Raw genomic sequence first — 8524 nt, 5'->3', positions numbered from 1 at the left:
CAAACACGAGTATTTGCAACAAGTCATTTATGTGTATGAGTCTAAGCAAGAAACAAAATATGTAAATTGACTTATAAAATAAAATTCTATAAACATAATAGGTTTTTTTTTTTTTTACTACAGTAGTTCAGAAGGCTAAAAAACAAATAATAATGTAAGGAATGCTTAAGTATGAGTGAGATAAAGAGTCTGATTAATTATAGAAAATCTGTTTAAAAAACAGTAGTTCTATAGAAAGGCCCACAAAAACAATGTATTTAAGTATCAGTAATAAATTCTATCTGATGTTTATTTGCATTTTCTGAGAGCAAAAAAGTTGTGTGTTTTTTTTTTTTTTTTACTCTGCATTTGTGCTTCACATTTCGGTACATTATATATGGTCATTTTATCCTCTAATATTTTTTTTAATGTTTTCTTTTCTCAGTAAGATCTTTTACAGTAAGATCTTTTCTCAGTAAGATCTTTTACAATATATTTCTGTATTCTTAACAACATCAGGGCTTAGCATATATTAAAAAATGCCATATATTAAGCTGTATATTTTATATCGAACACTAAAAATATTGTTATAGGTAAGAATCATAATTTTAGTGATGAAGAAGTTGAAGCTCAGAATGGTTAAACATTTTCCTCAAGGTGTTAGTATTGAGATTCAATCTATTTGAATCACAGTCTTATTACACTACCCTTCCAGTAAATACTTGATTTTAAACAAATATTTTCTATCGCCATTATCCAAACATATTCTATGCTTCCTTGCCCCCGCGTCTTTGTTCACAGGACTCTGATCAGTTGTAGCCTACAGTCCACCTCTGCTTCCTACATGATAGTCAATAATCATCAAGTTAAGGCTAACTTTAATCCTGTAGGATGAACAACAACAAAAAAGTGTGGGGGTAGACATAAGAATACTGCTAATGTTATACATTTAAGTTGAAATTTAAAATTTAAATTTTATTACTTAAATGTATAATTGTAAAAGGCATAATATTTCCCATGATTTTATCATTATGGGGTCTCTTAAAGATTGTTTTCCATTGTTAATCAGAAGGTAAGACATATAAACAAAATAGTACAATATTAAATACACACATTTTTCTTTAAAACGTTTTTAAGAATGCATATACTGCACAAAATGAGTTATATCAAGTCAATTAAGGAAGTTTAAATCATTAATAAAAATATTTATGGAGAATACTGTATGTATTTTCTTCTACTGTGATATGTATGATCAGCATATGACTTGCCTTCAAGGTTTTTATGATCTTAACAGTACCGCCTACACACAAATATAAAATTATAGTAGCAGTACTCTTTTTAGAAGGACAAAAGACCTATTCTTTTTCAAAAAGATCCCATTCCTAATTACCAAAAATTTTGAATTTTACCCTTAAGAATTTTAGTTTTCAACATTTTTAAGTCCAAAATCATTATTTTGTAGTCTCTTGATGATAATAGCTGTTAATTAGACACTACAGTTAATTTTAAGCATGTATTCTAATGTATAGCAGTACCATTTAATAATTAAAAACATTTGTGAAAACCCGTATTGAAAGTCAGCATGCAAATAAGTCATTAAAACCCAGTGTTCTTTAAAATGTAATTTGATGTACAATTCTTTCATAATATTTCATTAGTAATACAGTAAAATCACATGAGAACAGAAAGTTTAATCCCCTTTATAAATTTTCTCTAAGGAAATTTTCTCTTAAGGAAAAAATTGTCTTTGAGTCAGCCATATTATGCCAGGCACTGTAATCCTTCCTTTACTACAGGACAGGAATGTAGCCTACAGTATGAAATAAGGAGCCTAGATTCCATATCCTGCTTTACTAGAAAGAAAAAAAGGACTACAAGTAAAAAGGCTGTGTGATTAAAGACATTTATTTAATATAAACTTTGTTAATTCTTTGGGTAAAGTAATATTTAAAAAGCAACATAAACTTCTTGGGAGAAAATGCATAACAAATTCTGAATATAATGTACTAATAAACTGTAAAGTAGATCCTTCTTAATTTAATTGGTTCTCAATTTTAGCTGCTCTTAAGAATTAGTTGGGGAGCTTTCAAAAACAATGATGCCAAATCCAACCCCACAGATTCTAATTTAACTGGACTAGGCTGTAGCCTGTAGAGTGTCTTCAGATAATTTTAAATGCAGCTAATACCAAGAACCACTGTCCTAAGCGCAAACATAATTGTTTTAATATTAGGTTAACAAATGTCTTCTATCTAGTCGTCTACTAAATCAACACCAGTAGCACCAAAGGATGAGAACAGTTTTGGATAACACTAGTTTTTGCATAATGATAAAATGTATGGACTTTGAATGTGACATGTTTTATTTGTTAGAATTTGACAGACATGGCGAAGTGATTTGCAGTCTAAATTCTATCAAGGAAATGGGATTTCAAAAGGGCTTGAGAGATACTATTTGGCCGAGTTGGAATTCCATCCATGTAGTACCTGACAAGAGCTTGTTGAGGGCATCATCATAGTTATCTTTACATCTCGAGCTTAGATACACCATGAACGCTTGCTAAATTAAACGGGAGATCAAGGCCAATCTTGCAACTAAATTTTAAAAGACTTTTTCTTTCTCAGAAACTAGCTAGCAGTCATGAAGTTCACAGCACTACGGCACACAAATTTTCGAAGGGTGAGAGTAATGAGACCCATTTATATGCTTTAATAGTTTGATTTTACTTTTTTTAAAACAGGGAACATGTTTAATTTTTAACTTAAAAATGTTTAAATAAAATGAAAAAAATGTATGACAGTTGGTCAATCAGAGAATGGCCTATCCCTTAAGGTATAATTTGATTTGAATAGAAATTATTATTTAGAAATGTGAATACTGAATTCCATTCTCACTGTTCTTATTACTTATAATGAGTAACTGGCATAGCTCTTAATGCTATTCTTAGCATGAAACCTGGCACTTTGGCAATATACTGATGTCAACTCAATTTAGAGTGGGAACTCAGTTGTTGTCTAAACACTGAAAAGAAAAAGCAGTGTTTTGTTTAAAATTACTACTGAGCATTCCAAATTTCATGTTACATTTGGAACCATCTTTTTTTCTAATATAGTTTATTTAAAAAAATGTATTGTGAAAATGTCAAACACATACAAAAGTAAAATAGTATAATGAAGCCTCATGAATACATAACCAAGCTTCGCCTAGCAACGTTCTGCCAATGTTGTTTCAAATACTCCTTTTTTTCTTCTGAAATATATTAAAGCACTTCTCAGATATGAATATAGTTTATACATCAATATTTCAGAACATACCTCTAACATATACAGACTTAATATAAAAAGATATAATAAAGGAGCCTATTCCTCCTGAATTTTTCATCTTCTTAGTAAATGGCTCAAGTAAACATCTCGGAGTCATCCTTGACTCATCTTTCTTAGACCCCAGAGCCAATCTAACAAGCAGTACTGGACAGATTCTGAAGTTCTCCTGCTATTATTCTTATTAAGTCATATTTTGCCTGTCCTATGGCCACAGCTCTCTAACTTGTCTCCCTAGTACCCCTGCAACCTCAGAGTCTTTGCACTTGTTCCCTCTGCCTAAAATCCTTTTTCTCTAAAAAACTGGGAACTGTGACTTTCTTGAGGTCTCTTCGAATATGATCCCATTAGAAAGGCTTGCCTTGACCAACAACAGGGCAACAACTGCCACCTCTGCCATTAACCTGTCCTCTCTGGCCTTTTTCTTTACCCCCACCTCAAGTATTTATAGTTTGTCCTTTCCTGATAGACTGTAAGCTCTGGGAGGGCAGATGTTTTATTGATTTTATTCACTACTGTATCACCAGTGTCCAAAATAGTAGTGACAGGTACACATGGACTAGGTACTTAAGTTTTTAAGACTGAAAATTATTTGTTAGCTAACAGATTAGGATAGAATTTAAAAACTTTTACCTAAAGAATGTGAAACAATGAATAATTATAAATTATTTGTGAAGCAGCACGTTTTGAGAACTTTGCCAGATTTTTAAAATTGAGTCTATTGACAACTTAAATCAAATTCTAATATATGTCCTATTTAAACAGTTGGATTATATATTTGAAAATGTACCTAACTGCATTTAAAGGAGTGGCATTATATAGTGTCAAATCTGCATCAGCATCTGGAATCTTAGGAAATCACCATTAAAACAATACCAAAGGCTCTGCCTCTTATGCAGTCAACACTGAGTCTCACAAATCAAAATTCATTTCAGACTCTCACTCATTCTTGCACCTAGTCTTTGAACTAGTAGAAGGAGAATTCTACTAGTTCTACTAGTAGAAGGAGAATTTAAATCAAGAAATTATTTTAATGATAAGGTTCAATGTCTTTACAATATACCTTATAGTGGAGGCATAAATATATTTTAGTGCAGGAGAAGAATTCACCATGCAGATTTTGTAACTTGGAAATCAAAACCTACAAGGAACTTCCCATCTCATAATTCTTACTTGCTTAAGTATTAATGAAATGCTTAGATTGTACTAGATCATCTTTAAGGTCTCTTAAGCTGTAATATTCCATTATTCTATATCTCCTAAACCTGCAATTTTTATCCAGGAAAAGAGAAAGAGCTTACAATAAGTAAGAGATCGGACAATACCTGGCTATTTACTAGCCATGTGAGCTAAGCAAGTTACCTAATTTCCCTGAGGCTGCTTCCTCATGTATAAAAGGGAGCTAATAGTATCTACCTGGCAAAGTTACAGAAAGGACTGGAGATGATTCGTCAAATAGCTAGCAAAATGTTTGACATAGTTTTTTCACAATTAAGGCAGCTGTTACCTTGTTCTAGTTCTACCATTCTTTTGCCAAGAATAGTGCAATGTAAGATCAACTATGCCAATAAAACTGGGGTAAAGGAGACAAGGAGAGCAGTGAAGCAATACAACTGTTTTACATTTCAGTATCGGTTTGTCATGCATATTAGAAATCGTTGTTTTCTCCTTACAAAAGAGATTGTTGTTGCTACTGTGACTATGTCATTAACTTAAACACCAGATTGTTTACAACTCATGTTGTGAAATTTACATCTGTTCATAGATTTAACTGAACTGACATAATGTGGGTGATGACTGTAGAAACTGTCCAAGTTCCCCAGTACTGATACTTCCTTGATAGGGGAATACCGCGAGATGGTTAACTTTACCCCTTTAAAGTGTATTTTGAAGCCTTCCGCTGCGACTATAGGCATATGAATCTCTCTCCTCTCTCCTTGCTCTACCGCCGGTGCTTATCATTTTGAGAATGAGTGAGAACCCTCAAACTCCATGTTTCCCGTGGCCCTGGCAAAGTCTGGACGCCAAGTGGCGATCTCCATTTCTCCCGCGGACTGCCAAGGCCAGGGACTGTCCTTTCATGGAGAGAGAGGGCTGGAGGGAACTGTGTTGGCAGCTGTTTGGGTTGAGGAGCAGGAAAAGGAAACTTCCTTCTTAGAATCAATGGGGAGGGCGAGAGAGAGGGTAAAGGAAGGGGTGGGGGTGGTGCAAGAATAAACAGTCTGTGTCTCTGCTGCCGCGCCGGGACGCGCAAGGCCTCCTCCCGCCCCGAGAGGTCACATCAGCACTCGCGTGGTGGGGTCAGAAAGGCAGGAGGTGCTATGCGTCGGCTCGAGGCCGAATTCACGGTGTCTTCCAGGGGCGGGAGGAAACTCCCAGTCGCGTCCCCACCACGCCTCACTTCCCGGGGAGCGGTGGTTGGGCTGGAGGGGTTCAGAAAACGACAGCCAGGCCCGGAGGGGCACCAGGCCGCGCCCATCACCCGGGCCTCCGGCCGCAGCAGGCCTGCCGTGCGGTCGGCGAGACTGGGTGCGGAGAGCGCTGCCTCGGGCTGGGCGCTCCGGCGTCCCCTCCTTGGCCCCCCGGGCACCGCCAACCCTCCCCCCGAACCCCCAACGTGGTACCTGCACAGCGCGACTCAAGAAGGTGCCCGCGTCCGCCGCCAACTTCTTCACGTTGAAGTCCATGATGTTCATCCTGGGCGGCAGCCGGGCGGAGCTGCCCGCTGACCTAGCTGGGAGGCGGAGGCGCCGCGGCCGGGCTGGGGCGCCGGGCGGGAGTGGCGGGGACAGACGTGGTAGGTGGAGGGAGGCGGCGCCAGCCCTGCCGCCGCAGCTGTCGTTTCCGTCAAGGGGGAGAGAGAGGGTGGGGCGAAGGGAGAGAACGAGCGCCTCCGAGCGGCAGCAGTTGAGACGCAAGGCCTATCCCGTCCGGGGTGCGGCCGCTAACGTTGGCGCTGGGCGCGGTGGGCGAGCCGGAGACGAACGGACCCGCGTTCTGGCCGTGCGGGGAAGGGCCCCCAACGGAGGAAGCGAGCGCCGGCCGCGGGGCGGAGCCTTTATAAAGGTTATCGCGGGAACAGCGACCCCTTCAGGATCGTCGCGGCGCAGCCGCGGGACGGGCTGGGAGCTTGGCCCGCTCCGCCCAAGGGTGCGTCGCATTCGCTGTGAGGGGCGCGCCGCGTGGCCGCAGAGGTGCCGCACGTTTGTAGTTAAGTATCTGAGGAGAGAACTCAAATTCCTCTTTTTGTCGTAAGAGAAAATACGAAAATTGTAGCATAGAATTACAATGTCTGTGAAGTTGGAAACAACAGGGCCCAGTCATCTTGTAGCACTCATACCAGGCAGGTCTCAGACGCCTGGATGGAACTCGGCGGCGAACGTTTTCAGAATAGGATTGAATTTATTGACTCCACCGAGCCTGTTCATTCAGCGTTATTGAGTATCTACTATGTACCAGAACTGAATCAGGTGTCCCGCCCTCAAGAAGCTCTCAGTTCCTTTACTCGACATCGTTCAGGAACTTCTCCACCCCCAGTAGAAATTCCGTAACTGTTTGCTGCCGCAGGACTTCGTGACTGCATTATGGCAGCATGCTCATGCTGGATTACAGAATCAACCCCAGGTATCTACTGTATGCAAAGTATGGTGCCTGGGACACAAAGTGCCAGGTGGAGGACACGAAGTATAAAATGGTGAGTGAGAATAACACTTAAAGATTACGAGTGGAGAATTTTAATAATAAATGAGAATATGCTGTGAAATCTGTTCAAAAACCTATAATTACAAATAACTTCTTAAGCAGTCTTCATGATACAGCCCATACTTGGACTAAATTAAAACAAGTACAAGCATGGAGAGAGACATTAGTATTTCAAGAATAAGAAAACACTATTTTTTTGTGTCGCTGTGCCCTTTTGTTATATTAGGGCTGGGAAAATGCAGGCCCAGCAGGCGATGAAATGAGTTCACATTCAGGCTTCAATGTTTTACTGAAACAGCGTCACAGAAGCAATGCCTTTGTTAAAGGCTGGGAAGACTAATCCCTAAGGGCATTACAAGAAACAAGCAGATAACGAATATTTGTGTTTTTTTAATCCTTCGTGGTGGTGACAGAAACAACCACTTCTTCTAAGATAAGTCCAATAGAATGACTCTCCCAGACCAAAAATACTCCATGTATCTAGTTCATCTAAACCTATTTTTCCAGAAATATGGGAAAAGAGATATATAATTAGTAATCTTATTTTTCATTTATGTCCATTTTAGATTTTTATGTGGAAAAGCACTTTCTCTTTGCTGATGTCTATTTTCACAATAAGTGTGTTTGCCATAATCTATGTCCATTTCTACAAAAGGATCACAATATCATATCTACCATTAGAGGAAAAAACTCTGGATTCTCTTCTTCAAAGGTATAGATCTTCCTGATTTGAAAAAAATTACATCTTCTTGTTGAGCCCTCTATTACTATAATACTGCTTCTCTTGATTCACTAACAAATTCATAAGACTAGTGGGTTGCCTGTGTTTCCTTACCATCCGTTTCCTGCATAATTTCATGCGGTAGACTTCCACTTCTATAACTATACCTAAACAGCATTTTTGAGATTGCCAGTTATAGTCTTGATAAATTAAATGGCCTTTTCTCAGACTTCCATAGTGATTCTATTCACCTTCTTCCAAACAACACACCCCTTCCAAGACCTTATTGTATGCTAGTTTTCCTGCTACTGTCTGGACTTTCTCAGTCTACACCACTGGCACTTCTGATGGCTTTACAATAGGTATTCCTCAAAGCTGAATGTTCAGCACTTGTTTTTGGTTCTATTCTCTTTGATTAGTTAATCGTGACTTCAGTTATACCATTTCATTCTTTTATTCATTCATTTTATTCATTCATTCATTTTGAACATCTGCTATGTGCCACATGGCATTCATTGTTCTTGTAGCTAGGAATATAGCAGGCAACAAGACAGCTCTCGCTGTCATGGGAAATTATAACTAATCTGGTAAGACGTAAATTCAATAAGTAGTTAGTTATAAGTATGATGAAATGCCAAGGAAGGAATCCAGACTACTTTTAAATGTTCACTTCCAGCCTATAACTAGTAACCTGGATTCTAATTTGGAGGCTTATTCTTTCTATAGGAGTTCCAAACAACTTTTTAATGTTTTCTTCTTTTTCTGTCCCCTGTACTACTTATTTCAATAGTACAAGGTGTCA

General features: G+C 38.7%; 1 protein-coding gene across 1 annotated transcript in view; it reads right to left on the bottom strand.

Annotated features, from left to right (window-relative positions):
* Positions 1 to 8524, bottom strand: part of SH3GLB1 (SH3 domain containing GRB2 like, endophilin B1) — a 36338-nt gene that overhangs the window by 26924 nt on the left and 890 nt on the right. The window lies entirely within an intron of this gene.

This window comes from Pteropus vampyrus, unplaced genomic scaffold, assembly GCF_000151845.1.
Source record: "Pteropus vampyrus isolate Shadow unplaced genomic scaffold, Pvam_2.0 Scaffold22, whole genome shotgun sequence".
Classification (NCBI taxonomy): domain Eukaryota; kingdom Metazoa; phylum Chordata; class Mammalia; order Chiroptera; family Pteropodidae; genus Pteropus; species Pteropus vampyrus.
Note: the sequence above shows the minus strand (reverse complement) of the source record. Positions and strands in the feature narration are given on the sequence as shown.